Here is a 15,792-nt window from a genome sequence, read left to right as displayed (position 1 = left end):
AGACTCCAAGGTAGAGATGGGGTAAATGCGGTGAGTGGGGCTGAGCTAGGCTGAGCTAGGCTGAGCTAGGCTGAGCTCAGAGTCTACTCTTTGGTTAACTGCTGTGAAGGGAGAGCTCTGTCACCATGCAGGTTGATGGTCAGTCAGGTACAGTGGTGAAGAAGAACTCATGTGGAGACCTCAAGATGTCACATAGGTGCCATAGGTCCTACAAATGCCTCACTAGAAAGTTTGGAAAGTTTTGTTTGTTTGAGTTTTGTTGTTGTTTTCTCACAAAACAGAAGAATACAAAAACTTGAGCTTTTGGGAATGTGGAAAGTGATCAAAGGTGATTGGGAGCGAACACACACATTTTTTTTTCCAGTCAACATTGCAAAGATGGATGCCTGCCTGTTAGGAGATAAGTGAGATCCAGCCCCTGGATGAAAATGCATCTCCAGTTTAGTCAAAGGCTTACAAATAAGTGTGAGGATTGGTGTGTGTGTGTGTGTGTGTGTGTGTGTGTAGGGTGTGTGATAATTGGAGGGCTGGTTCCATGCCCTCTGTAGCCTTTGGCGCACATGCTGAAGTTTGAATGTACATCATAGCTCAGACAGTTGTAGCTGCACGTGTTTTGCTTTCAAAGTCAGGCTTCTGCATGCTACCCACCTGAGTTCCTTTCCCCTTGCAATGTGGACTGTGTTGTGGAGAGCTGTGTGATCTATTTCTAGCAAGGCTCAGGTGCCTCTATTTTTGGCTTTCTCCCATTTGTACTAAATGGACATTGGGTAAAAAATAGCAGTTGCATTTGAAATGTTTTGTTATGTGGAACTATTGAATTAGGACCAGTTTTGATGTTTATTATAATTCTTGGATGTTCCTTTCCTGTCCTTGGTACTCATGTGGAAAAAGAATAGAAACTCAAGGTGTCGTTAGAGGTCATTAGCAAATCAGTTCTGAAAAGAAAATTTCCCTTTTCTCCTCTTTGAAGTTTCTGTAGAAGTTGATTTGAGCAGCGACCTGAGATTGCAAGGCAAGCCATTAAAAATGTGCCGTGCACAGCTACTTACAGTGCAAGTCAGGGTATTCCAGGGCCCGAAGAAACTACACAACATAGGGAAATCAAATTGATACTGAGGTTGATTGAAGGTTGCCATATTACAACCTGACTGTTCTCACTGACTTTGCAAGCCCATACCACATTTGAACTTAAAATAAAAACAAATGAAAAAAAAAACTATATCTACATATATTTTTAGATTTTTTTTTTGTTTTTTTGTTTTTGCTTTGGTTTGTTTTAAGCTGGGAGCCTTGGGCTTTACTGGGTTAAAATGCTTGAAAACGCATTGAGTTAGGTAGTTGTTTTTCTTCTGGTGAGACAAAAAGCATTATTCTTTGCTTGTTATTGGTTTTCTTGATGTTTTAGGTTGTGGCAGGGTAGCATGGGACTAGGGTTTACTTTGTAGAGCAATGTCACCCATCGCTTAAGTATGCGAAGGCCACTCTTCCCTTGTTACCAAAGAAAGATCGAATTCCTTTTCATCTAAGGCTGCTTTTTCTTTACTATTTCTAGAATGCCTGCTTTGTATGTGCATGTGTGTGTGTGTGTATGTAGTTTGTGTGTACATGCACTCGTGTGTGCACATGTGCACATGCAGGCTTCAGACTGATGCCAAGGGTCATTCCTTAATTGTCCTCCACTTCCTTTTTCGAGTTAGGGTCTCTCACTGAACTGAGTCTTGCAAATTTGGCAAATGTAGCTGCCAGAGGGATTCTCCTGTCTCTACCTCCCAGCACCTGGACTTACAAGAACTCGCTACTCTGCCTGCCTCTGTACATGGATTCTGGGCATCTTAACTCAGGTACTGACAATTGTATGGAAAGCTCTTCATCTCCCTTACCCTGAATGCCCCCCCCCCAACAAAATTACTTCTTTTTTTCCTGGAGGCAGGTGGGTTAGGTTCATTCAAAAATATCCAATAGACAGTTTATACCTCTTGATGTTTAAGACAATGGAGGAGCTAGAGAAAGTACCCAAGGAGCTAAAGGGATCTTCAACCCTATAGGTGGAACAACATTATGAACTAACCAGTACCCCTGAGCTCTTGACTCTAGCTGCATATGTATCAAAAGATGGCCTAGTCGGCCATCACTGGAAAGAGAGGCCCATTGGACACGCAGACTTTGTGTGCCCCAGTACAGGGGAACGCCAGGGCCAAAGGGGGGGAGTGGGTGGGTAGGGGAGTGGGGGTGGGTGGGTAAGGGGGACTTTTGGTATAGCATTGGAAATGTAAATGAGCTAAATACCTAATAAAAAATGGAAAAAAAAAAAGATACAGTTCTATATGCAGAAGCACTGGAAAACAAAGAAAACTCTCCAGTCTCATTGAACTTACACTCTCATAGGTTAAGATACATGTATAGCAAAATGTATAATGTATCAGGAAATGATAAGAATTTGAGAGGAAGTGAAGCCCAGGAAGGAGGAAGAAGGTGAGTCTTGCAAGAGGGGACACCTGTTTGGGGTTACAGAGAAAGGATGCCTACAAAAAATTTTGAGCAGACTCTGGAATAAAGACAGGGAGCAGGGCATGGTAACATTTGATCAGAGCGTCTTGTTTGTCTTGCCCTGTATGTGCCTCACACCCATAGACATTTCATCTCATGACAGGAACATAAACTTTCTGGAGATCTCAGAAAGTACCAAAATCTGCTGCTGTTTAATTCTGCCTCTTAAGGTATTTCCCTTGCTCCTTTGTACAGTTGAAGATATATTTAGTCTTCCAATTCAGGGCTTTTAGATCCCAAGATAGGCCTTGACCAATGGGTATAGGGTAGCTTTACCTGTATAGGCCTGCAATGTTGATAGCTGTGGTGATGACGGTAGAGAGAACAGTGGTAATGACGGTGGTAATAGTGAGGGTGACAACAACACCTACCACTTGTCAAACACTTAAGCATAGAGATCACAATTTTGTAGGACATCTAAAAATTTCTGCCTGTAAATGGAAACACTGAGACAACCTATTGAATTCACCTCTTAGAAGCTTATGTTTGAGCCCAGGTCTATCAGAGGGGATTGAGCCTCTGTGGTCATTAAGCCATGTTCCGAGTGTTTGCCTTATGGGCCTTGAGTAAATACAGGCTTCTTGTGTGGCTTTTTGCTGAGAAGGACACACTGAATGGCATTTTTCAGTGTCCTGCCCAGGGAGCTGGGTCCTGTCCATCATTTTCCATGAATCTTATTGAAGCAAGCCCTCCTTTTTAAGCCATGAACAAGCTTTGCTGCTCTGACTCTGGGCAGTGCTGATGGTGTTACCCTCTGCTGAGCTTCACCCATCAAGGGACAGCTGCACATCTGTCACACATGTCTCCTTCCACACAGTCTGAACTTTTTGTGACCTCATTCAGAGCTAGTCTCTAGCTGATGGTTTTCTTTAGTCTGGATCCCAGAGAAGCCATGCTTGGCTCCTTCTTTCAACCACCACCCTCGTTTATGGTCACTCATTTTAATGTGAGAATTCTCCAAACACAAATCTCTCTTGTGAGGCCTCCGTGCCGTGTGTACTTGCTTCTCTGGGATATGCTCCAAAGCAGTCATTTATTTCCCCAGCAGCTCGGTTTCTAAGGGAGGAAGTTTGTTGTGTTTAAACCTGAGATTTCAAGGGCAGTTGAAAGTTTTTTCAAGAGTCAAGAAAACGCTCTATTATGTTTTTGGCAGAACATCTGCATTTGTTTTCCTTGAAATCGTTAGAAATTAAGCTCATGGTGTATTCATTTTCAAACTATAGAATGTAATCTACAGAAGACTCGAATGGAGGAGAAGAAAAACACATTTTGTTGAAAACAAAGTTTTCTTGAATTGCTTGGTCATGAGAGTTCCTTTATTTGTCTAATGCAGGAATTGCCACACTGTCCTCCCAAAGGGCCAGGACATAGGACTTCAGGTCTCATGGCCTGATCACGATGTTCACCCCTACCATTGTTACTCGAGAACAATCATAGGCAATATTCAGTAGAGTGAATGTAACTGTGTTCCAACTAACTTTACTTTCAAATCTTATAATTAATTAGATTTGGCCTCTAGGCTATAATTTGCTTACTTTTGGTCTAATGAAAGAAGACCTATTATGTGTCAGTGTATCCTAGCAACACATAAAATAAAAGTCAAAAGTGGAAGGACTGTTGCAGATCATTTTATCAGCCCCTTAATTTTATCTGCATGGATTTACTGGTTACTGTAGCTTATGTCTTATTAATAGCGTCAAGAATGAATGGGATCAATGCGTACGACATAGCTTAATATTTATGGCAAGATTGCTAGTCATCCTTAATATCTGTTCTCTGTAGTTTCCGTAACAACATAGCCCCAGAGTTCTATTTGGATCCATGGCCACTGGAATAAAAACTTATTTCCTGGGGCTGGAGAGATGGCTCAGCGCTTAGGAGACTTGCTTCTACTGTAGAGGAGCAGAGTTTAGTACTCAGCTCCTTCTAGGTAGCTCATAACTGCATGAAACGCCAATTCCAGGGCATCAGATACCTTCTGGTCTCCAGTCACCAAATTCACATGGATATACTCTCCCCTCCCACATATACATAATTCAAAATTAAAATCTTAAAAAATAATGCATTTCCAAGCTTTTCTTGCCTTTGTCTATGGTTATGTACATAATTCTATCAGTGTTTATGTAATGGCCAGGGGATGTGTCCTTAAAGAATGGAATGGGATATTCTCTACTCCCCCCCCCCCCCCCCGCCTTTTTTTTTTTTTTTTTTTGCTTTTGTTGATTAAAATGTGGTTGTGGTGGCTGGAGTCTTCTAAGTGGCTGTATTGCACATTGGAGGAAGACCTGAGTTGAGGTGGGAAATCGATGAGAGATAGACAGCAGAGGCCTGTACTACATTGTGTCATACCTGGAATGAGTTGCCTCCAGACCAGACCTCCCCTTACTGCATTTGGAAGATGTCAGCCTCTTGTCTCCTTGTGTGGATTACATCGATGTGAAGTCTGCAGACATTCTTTTTTACATTCTTCTCTGCCATTTTATTTTTTTGCTGCCTTTAGTATTTTCTCTGTGTCTTTGATACTTGTGATATGAATTGGTATAATTTTGTTGGCTTACTGAAAATTCTAATACCCTTGCATAGGTGATCACATGGTCCAGTACCCCACTCACTGTAGGTCTCCTGTCATGTGCCTATTACTGTTTTTCTAGGATGTCTCTGACACCCTGGTTGATGTCAGCTTCCTGTCATACTGTGAGATGTGCAATTAGGAAATACTGAGCAGTTAACAGTTGTGGGATCATCTTTGTCAAATGGGAAGGACTTGAAGACTATATGCTTGTTGTAGTTAAAATTAATGAGGGTTTTCACCTCACCTTGGATCATTTAATTCCCAAGTAAAAGGCACAAGACCCTCTTGCCTAGGAGCAACCAGACGTTGGGGGAGCAATATTTAACATTACAATACATACCAACAGATCAAACCTCAACACAACCCATTCTCTGTCTTCCTGTTCTGAGCTGCAGTTTCTAGAGTTCCTGGTTCTGGTAGCATTGAGAAACAGTTGTTCTGGTTAGGTTTTTTTTTTTTTTTTTTTTTTTTTTTTTTTTTTTTTGGCAACTTGACACAAGCTAGAGTCATTAGGGAAAAGGGAACCTTAATTGGAAAAAACAAAAACAAAAACCTGTCCCTAATGTATTGACCTGTGCCCAGCCTTTGAACCATTTCCTTGATCCATGACTGATATGGGAGGAGTTAGCCAATAACAGGGGTACCAACCCTGGACAGGTTGCCCTAAGTTGTATAAGGCAGTCTGAGTAAGCCATGAGGGCAAGCCACTGAACAGCATACATCCATGGCTTCTGCTTCATTTCTTGCCTTGAGTACTTGCCCTGTCTTCCCTCAGTGATGGAGTGTGACCTGAGAGTTGTCAGATGAACTAAACCTTTCCATCCTATTATATGTATATATTTGGTAACGGTGTTTTATCACTGCAGTAGAAAAGACAACCGGTTACTTTTACGGTTATCAACACACTATCAAATTCTTATTTTGGCCCTTTCCTTCCTCTCCTCTCTTACATTACTCTACAAGAATAAATACAGACCACTCTCTTAGGCTCCATTTTTTGAATAGAGTTCAGGGTGCTATTGCAGCCAACCTGGAACACAGAGTAAGCACAAAAACATCACAGGTGAGTGTTTTTGAGTTAGCCTAGAGATGAAAGCACTATAAGAATTGGGAAAATACAGGGAAAATTAGAGGAAATTCCAAAATGAAATAGGAGGCAATGTCCTTTACCATATGAGATGGCGGATCGTGAGTCTTCAAGGCTTGCCAACAGTTTGGATGTATGACTAGAAACTGAATAAATGAACCTAATTTCCTCTTAAGATATGCAGTTAGAAGTGAGATAGATTGGCCCCCTTAATTGTTAGTAGAGACTTGTTTTTTGGAACTGTGGGGTGAAGAGGTTAGTTGAACTGAACTCTTGGTTGTCAATTTGACTGAACAATGTTTGTAGAATAGCACCATAGCTGGGCTTCCCACCTTCTGCCTCTCTGCATGGCCTTGTAATTGCTCCCACTCAACAGCTGCCAGAGAACTGTTCCCAAGGCTCATCTTGGCAAGACCAGACTTCCTCATGGACCATCAGTATCTCACCACAGCTTATTTCAGACCTTCTATTTACAATCTGTTCCCAATGTACCCAGTGTTTTAGTTAAGTTGGATTAGCACCATTCTATGAAAGCACTCTCTACTACCCTGTCCTCGGGCTATTTTGTCTTCAGTAGTCTTCTTGAACTCTGCCTGTTGCAGATGTACCCATCACTTTTGAACCTCTTCCAAATCCTATTTCCTGCAGAAAGTCCAATCTACAGAGGTGTCCACACTCTGTCATGAACCTTAAGGCCTCCCCTATTTCCTCTACAGAGCTTATACTAAGCTGCCCTGCATTAATAACATCTGCAAAAATACTTGTATCACCTTTAAGAGATGAAATTTCTTCTTCCACCCATAAGGGCTGAATTGAATTAGCTGAATATATAACCAATATATGAGAGGCACTTGGTGAACTGCAAAATAAAGATGTAAGTGCTTTTGAATTAAGTGGGGTTTGTGAATGGGGCAAGGGAAGAGTAAGTAGAGGAGAATTCACCAGCATGGAGAACCTACTATGTGCCAAGTGTTTTCTAGAATTCTTTCATTTTGTGAATTTTCACAAATCCTTAGAAAACAGGTAGTGGGAAATTCATTTAAGAGGGGAATGTAAGCCCAGAATGCTGATATGAATTAATGCGGATACACAGGTAGCGAGGGATAGAATTAAGATTTGAATTCAAATCTCCATGGCTCCAAGACTCTTGCTTTTTCCATTATTGGAGAGGGGACATGCAATTTATTGTCCTAACTGGAATCCTTTAGGGAATGAAAAGGAGTGCTATTAATAGGCACACTGGGACAAGTTGGGTAAACTGGGACTCTCCAGGGCGAACTGTCCTATGATCACTCTAATTATAAACCACCCCTACCTCCTTCCTCTCAGTTTGAGTCAAACTAAAATAAATCTCTTCTTGACATTTTACTTCTCTCAGTTATAGGAACTGTGAACAAATAATGTGGTGTTGAGGAATTTTTTTTTTTACTAACAACTGGAAAGAAATCCATATTATCCAATGGGTGGATAAGAGATTGCATTTTCTTATGTTCTTTTAGGATGGATGGGGATACTCCTTGGGCATTTTTATTGCCTCCTATAAGAAGAATGGGGTGAGTAACTGTTTACTTAGGTGTCATTGAATGGTCTCATGGGGTTGTATTGGTGTCAGGCACACTGGACCCATGTCCAGCTCTGCTACATATACATTGTGTAAAGACCAGGGCTGTAACATGGCTGTCTTTTTGCTTTTGTTCTGCACTGAGCCTCTTACTTGCACTATCTCAGTGGTTTTGTATTATATACCATCCATTTTTCACAATAGCCATGTAAGGTGGGTCCTAAGTTTATTCTTATCTTTCAGATGAAGAAACCAAAGATGAGGTGACCAATTGAAATTCTCCAATATACTTAACTTTTTGAGTTCTGAAACCTAAATGGTTTGGCTCCAAAGAGTCATCTACTAAATAGTGAAATCTGTAGCTCCTAGGAAGAGATCACAGGGCAAATCCTTAGTTCACCAGGTTAGCAGTAAACTCCTTTACAAAGGTCCCAAGCATGTGCTTAGACATAGATAAGTGGTCCATCAATAACACATGCTATTATTGTTTTCAAAGTAAACCTTTGAAGGACAGATGCTAAATGCTTATTGATACTCACTTTCTCTCACCCACATTTCTCTTTGGTTCTACCAACAAATCATAGGTTAGAAATATAAAAGGTAAGTCATTGTTTATCAAGCCCTACTAGGCCCTTGATATTGACATTCCCATCCCTTTTCTTGTTGAAATTATAAACTATGACATGTAAAAATGCTACATCACAACACAGTCAGGCCCATGACACTGTGAGATCGTTCTAGCATCTCTTCATCTATTATATTTTAGGCTGTGGGAATCCAGATCACAGATGCACAGGATAAAAAGACATGGCTTTCGTTCAGTAAAACAGGGAGAGTTGAGTAGAATCTCACAGACGTGACATTAACTTGGGTATTTAAAAACAAATGATGGTTTGTGATAATGCTATATTCCAAAATAAAGGATCAGTTAGATGTAAAGATGTAGAGGAGAGAAAGTCCATATATGTCTGGGAAACAGCTGACTTAAATATGAAGTTGATGTGGGAATGGGTAAGCTCAGAGATATGGGGTAGCCACAAGAAGAGAGTTAGTTTACTGTTTCCCAAAGGTCTCCCAGTAGCTAAGATAGTGTCTTATGAATAACATCTTGATGTTCACAGGAGCAGAGTGTGGGAGGGGTGGTTATGTTGTATAATGTGGCCAATGATACTCCCTAGTAAGAAGAAAGGATTTCAATGCCTATCAAGCATTACCTTAGCCCTGATGCCTCTTGAGTGGCATCTTAGGAATTTTTGGAGTCCAGGTCACCCTCTAAGGTGCCATTAATGTCTAGTTAGGCCAACAGCCAATGAACACCCTTTTCGGGTGCTCACAGGGACATCTTGTCCTTCCTTCTTTGTCTCACTTCTGGCTAAGCTTTGGAAGTGTGTGCTTCGAGACTCCTTTCTGAACACATCAGAGGGAGGAGGGCTGACTGGATTTACAGGAGGAATTGGCATTTCGCAATTAAGATGTGTCAAATCTCGTTGCCATCACACCCTTTATGCTGGTGTCTGGGCATGGATTCCTTGCGATAGCATTTCTATCATGGCTTCATGCCTTTTTCTGCAGTTTCCATGATGTTGTCAATACTTAACATGCGAGACTATTATTATCTTATGGTTAGGAGGCTGCATAATAGAGAAATACCTCAAACTATAAGGGAATGCCATTTTGAGTATAAAAGACTTTCCATGAAGTTAGTGGATAGATGTTAAAGTGATGCTACAATAGGAAGACTTAATTTCCATTTCTTTAGAGTATCCTTATGAGCCTTTGCAATTTCAAGTACACTGTTTTGAAGACTGTTGGGGTGAAGGAGAAAGAAAGTGACAGAGCACATAGTGTGCTTCTTACTGCACTGGCTGAGGAGGCTCAGCACAGGTAGCGTTTACTACTACCTGAGAACCTCACCAGGCGTAATATGGTGTAATGAGTCCCCAGCCCTCCCTCACAGTGCACATTCAGCAGTCTAACAAGATTGCTTAGAATGTGACCATATTTGGAAAGTTAGAGGTAAATGTTTAAAGCAATGATTAAGTGGAGGTCTTTTAGGTGATCCATACTCTGACATGACAGAGGTCTTTCGAAAAGGGAGATTAAGACAAAGAAGTACAGGATAAAGACCATGGGAAGTCATGGGAAGATGGCATCTATAAACCAAGGAGAGTAGTTTCAGAAGACACCTTCATTTCGGTCTTCTAGCTTCTGAAATTTAAGGGCTTACGTGTCTATCAACTAAATCATCTGTTCTGTGGTCCTTTGTTTCAGCAGCCCTGGCAAATCTGAGGCAATAGAGATTGACAAACGTTTTCTTTCCTTTTCTTTTCTTTTTCTTTTTTTTTTTTTTTTTTTGAGACCAGGTTTCTCTGTATAGCCCTGGCTGTCCTGGAACTCACTTTGTAGATCAGGCTGGCCTTGAACTCAGAAATCTGCCTGCCTCTGCCTTTTGAGTGCTGGGATTAAAGGTATGTACCACCATGCCCGGCGACAAACATTTTCTTTTGTTTTACTTTTCTTAATGGTTTCCTTGAAACTGATTTGTTTTTTTATTATTTTTACTTATGTGTTTGCTTGTGTGTCTGTGTATGGATGTCTGTGCAAGTGCAGATGATTGCAAAAGCCGGGAGAGGGCATTGGAGGTTCTAGAGCCTCAGCTATAGGCACTGTCTCTACCTTCTCAGGTGGGAATTACAGGCACTGTCACTCTCACCCAGCATTTAAATGGGTTTTGGGAAGTCAAACTGTGGCCTTCACACTTGTAGGGCAAGCACTTTAACCACTGCGCATGTGCTCCAGCCTCTATCCTTTAGCTTTTTTTTTTTAAATATTTTTTTATTATGTATTTTCCTCCATTACATTTCCAATGCTATCCCAAAAGTCCCCCATGCCCCCCCCCCCCACTTCCCTATCCACCCATTCCCATTTTTTTGGCCCTAGCATTCCCCTGTACTGGGGCATATAAAGTTTGTGTGTCCAATGGGCCTCTCTTTCCAGTGATGGCCAACTAGGCCATCTTTTGATACATATGCAGCTAGAGTCAAGAGCTCCGGGGTACTGGTTAGTTCATAATGTTGTTCCACCTATAGGGTTGCAGATCCCTCCTTTAGCTTTTAAGTTGAAAAATTTCACATTTTCACTTTTAAAAAGCTCTTAAAGCATCTCTATGACAGATCTAACTATGCGTGTACTTTGGGCTCACTATCAAGTAAGCTAAGAGTTATTTGAAGGCAAACCCTCTATATATACTATGGTGGCTATCTGATGCCTGTGGAAGGGAGGTGTGCCAGAATGAAGGAAGGTACATGCTAGCGAACAGAGTAGGACTCTCTAAGATCTCATAAGTCTGCTCAGAATGGTGTCCAATTTAAAATGTATCAATAGCCTTTTCTGGAACTTTCCACTTACCATTTTTGGACTGCAATTGACCAAATGTTAAGGAAAGAATAGAATGAAGATTATAAATAAGGCGGGGGGGGGGGGCTGTTGTACTAACTGTGAAGTGTCTGGGAAGCACAGAGAAGGGTAATAATGAGCAGATGAGTGTGTATGAGCCCATCTCACTGAAACAGTAGCTCTGTGCACATTGGCATCTTCCAGTTGTTTTGTTAACGTAAACATGCAATAAAGTCCTGTGTTTTAAAAATACAATTTCAAATTTTTAATAGTAAAGGCAATTTTTCCATTTGCATCAAAAATGCTCAATTATGGTCTCCCCTTCCCTCCCTGAGTCTTGGGGTTATTTGAGCAGCACCTCTGACCAGAGCAATTTATGAGCTACAGCGAGACAGAAGTAACCCTTGGAAAGGACATTGGGACCCAGGGTTCTATCCCCTTGACACTGACATGTTGGTAAGCCTTGTCTGACATCCATGCATTGATCTCAACTAGCTCATTCTTATGCAGGGAGGCCGGTCTGAGAACACATCCCAGGTTTACCCTTTGGTTCCACATGCAGCTTTATGGAACTCCCCTACCCCCAGTAAAATGCTTAGATAGGTTTAGTGACACTTTTAAGAACATTTTTTGACTAGCTTTCCTTCAATACAACATCACTTTGAATGCACCTGTGCAATTAAAGAAGACAGATTGCTTCTTGGGACAAAGAGCTGGATGTATGAATTCAATATCACATCTCTATTCCTGCTACTCTTGCACGATTCTGAAGGTTCCGAAGGCAGGAGTGAATGTGGAAAGTGCTTTCCTTCAGAAGACTCCACAGGTAGCAGCTCTCTGTCTAGCCCTCTGCTGGCTGGCTGTTTCCCTCTGCCTGGTTCTCAGGGTTCACCCCAGGCTCTTTCCTTTCCTCTGGTTGAATTTCACTTTGAAATTAGACAAAAGGATTTTCTAGGCTATCTTGCAAAGCTTGAGTTAGTTTCCTTTAGTTTTATCAAGAAACTAGAAGAGGCATCAATACTTTATCATATGCATCTGGCTGAAGTTCTCAAGAGTACCCTTCTTCAGCAGCATAACAAAACCAAAGAGTACCAAGGATTTTGACAGCAACATATTTTTCTGACGGTATGAACAATCAAGCGGTTGAACTTACTCTTTTTTCATTTCTTGGGCAAGTTTTTCTAGGCTGGCCTTCAATTCACAATCCTTTTGCTTCAGCTCCCTGCCATAGCTAGAGCGACAGGCATGTAACATTGAGGCTTTCAATCGGTGATTCTCAATTTTCCTAAAGCTGCAACTCTGTAGTAATACTACTATATATAATATAGAAATATCTTAATTTAAGAAAGTATCTCATACATTCGTTTTATGTTTTGATCACTCAAAACAAAAATTTTGAGTGCTGACTATATTTTCAGAAAAATAGCTATTGTAAGCAACATTAAGAAGTCTTAGTCTTGGATAACTCAGTATGGAACAAGTTACAGTTTAATTAAATATTCTGAATAATAAATCTAACTACTATATTTCATGGTTAAAAAAAAGAAAGGGAGTGGATCAGGATGGGAAAGAAGGTGGAGAGGAGAAGAGGGAGTCAGAACTGTAATCAGAATATATTATATGAGAAAAGTATCTATTTTCAATAAAAGGAAAAAATAAAAATCTATACATTCATATATACACACAAATATATACATATATGTGTATGTATGTATATATATATGTATATGTATGTGCATATACATATATATATATATATATATATATATATATATATATATATATATACACATTAGAAGAGGTGAGGCCAACAAGATGCTTTAAGTATTGGTACTTGCCAACACTGACCTGAGTTCAATTCCCAGGCCTTACATGTTGGAAGGAGAGCACCGACTCTCCTTAGCAGCCCACTCACCTCCAAACACACACATACATAAATGAAATTTAAAAAGCTAGAAGGGCATCTACACTGAAGGTTTGGATTTATACAAATGACCCCTGGAGGTAGACTACGACAGACTTGGATCCTAGTCTGCTCCTTTATTTGTGTGACTTTGAGCACTCGCTTAAGCTTTGGTCTCCTAAGCTAAGCTTTGGAGATGACAGGGCCATGTCTAGCATGGTGCATTTGAAGAGAAATGAACAAAACAGCATTCACCTGGCATATGGCTAAGGGTGTGTAGTAATCATTATGACAGTAGTTGACTCTGTGTGTGTGTGTGTGTGTGTGTGTGTGTGTGATTTCTGTCTTAATTGTGAAGGACACCCTGCTTCAAGTTTCTAAACGCAATTTTTAAGACAAACGCTCAGCAGCCTCCAGCACGTGTGTGTGTCCTCAGTGTACAGGGAGCATAGCAAACCTGATTCCGTTGTAATAATCCGATAATTTTTCCTTGAGCAATGATAGGATTTTTCAAGCCTTTCCCTGGGGGAGATTTTGATAAGAGCTTTTGGTTGATTGCTTTTTCTCTCCCACGTCCTGTTTGGCTGATAAGCTCCCAATCTCCACACTTCACATTGTTTTTATCTTCCTGGCCTCTCATTCCCGTCATCTTCTCAGTTTTCAGAGTGAAACTGCAGGGAGATGGGGGCTCCTGGGGCATTTTGGGAGGGATGGCTAAAGCCTTAGGCAAGTGGACAGGTTAGTGCCACCCCAGTAAGGGTTGTAGATGTGGGAATTAAATGGAACCTGCAGGACACAGGGCCTTGCACTAATCTGTATTCAAAGCCTGGCTGTCACATGGCACTGAAGCTCCAGGTCTCCTCTAACTCTGCCTTGGGCTAATCAAATGCTGGATTTTTTTACAGTAGCTGTTTCAGGTCAATGTGCTTTCAAAAAAACCCCATCATTATTTTTTTGGGGGTGCCCAATGGCTGTCTACGAACCATGGAGTTTTAACTCAGAAAACATTTAGCTCAGAATCAAGGCCAGTGGTTAAAGCAATGGCTTTCCCAACACTTTAAGAATATTCACACTGCTTGCTGTTCAAGGGCCACGTGGCTGTGGGTAGGCTGTACATACAAGTGACTCAATGGTTAATTTTGAAAAGCTCCATCAGAGACTGGGTTCAGTTTTTACTTATTACTTCATCTTGACCTAGAGCCCTTGTGGACACTGTTGGGACAGGTTTGGAGTCACTGTGATGAAGCCCTAGATGGAAAGCTTAAAGAAGCCAAGGAAGATCTTTAATTTCTTTCCTCAGAGACTTGAAGTTCTTATCATACAGATCTTTCACTTCCTTAGTTAGAGTCATGCCAAGGTATTTTATATTATTTGTGACTATTGAGAAGGGTGTTGTTTCCCTAATTTCTTTCTCAGCCTGTTTATCCTTTGTGTAGAGAAAGGCCATTGACTTGTTTGAGTTAATTTTATATCCAGCTACTTCACCGAAGCTGTTTATCAGGTTTAGGAGTTCTCTGGTGGAATGTTTAGGGTCACTTATATATACTGTCATATCATCTGCAAAAAGTGATATTTTTGACTTCTTCCTTTCTAATTTGTATTCCCCCTTGATCTCCTTTTGTTGTCGAATTGCTCTGGTTAGGACTTCAAGTACAATGTTGAATAGATAGGGAGAAAGTGGGCAGCCTTGTCTAGTCCCTGATTTTAGTGGGATTGCTTCCAGCTTCTCACCATTTACTTTGATGTTGGATACTTGTGGGGAGCGGGTGTGGCGGCAGTCCCAAAGGCGCCAGGGACTGCAGCTAAGTCATATGACTTGCACCTGACTTCCTCATATAAGACACAAACATCTTGAGTGCTGCGCAGGTGTACCAGGATACAGGTGAATCCAATTTGGTGGAGATTTGCCCCTGCTGCCCTGATTAGCTGAAGCTGCGTGCCTGGTGAGGTGGCGTGGCCTGCTGTGCGTGGATGGGAACTGAGAGTATATAAGAGTGAGAGGCCCGGGTTAGAGGGAGGATTATTATTCGAGAGAGGATTGTTATTATTGGGAGATATAAACAAGGGAGATATAAGCAGGGGAGATATAAAAACAAGGGAGATATATAAACAAGGGAGATATAAACAAGAGAGATATAAACAAGAAGAATCAGGACTGAATAAACGTGTGCAGAAGGATCCTGTAGCAGCGTCGTTCTTCCTGGCCAGTTGAGCGCGCGCAACAAGTGGTGCTGAAACCCGGGAAAAGAAACATCTTCAGGCATGAGCGAAGACCCCCTGCTACAGGGAGGATTCAGAACTGCATAACGGGGAAGAAGTGGTTAATAAAGGTTCTCATAAAACAGACTGTTGAGAAGGATCCGGCGTGGATTCAGAACTCTTCAGCTGGGGAACGGTACTGATGAAGAGAAAGAAGAAAGATGAGGACTGAATAAACTGCTGTTAGAAGGACTGGTGGTCACGTCGTTCTTGCTGGTCGAGAGCGGGCGCGACAATTGGTGGCCCGTACGGGGAACCGACTCCCCCACCGAGTTCAGAACTTTCAGCAGTCAGTGGTTGCCGGCAGGGTAAGTTCATGGTGAGTGAAACTTGGGACTCCAGGAGTTTGGGAAGGACCTCGGATAAAATAGAGGTGAGCATAAAGTTGCCAGGAAGTAGGCACAAAGTAACCCAGGAGTTTGGGAAGGACCTCGGATAAAATAGAGGCGAATATAACGTTGCCAGGA

This window comes from Mus musculus, chromosome 7 (assembly GCF_000001635.26).
Source record: "Mus musculus strain C57BL/6J chromosome 7, GRCm38.p6 C57BL/6J".
In the NCBI taxonomy this organism is placed as follows: domain Eukaryota; kingdom Metazoa; phylum Chordata; class Mammalia; order Rodentia; family Muridae; genus Mus; species Mus musculus.
This window is presented reverse-complemented; position numbering follows the sequence as displayed.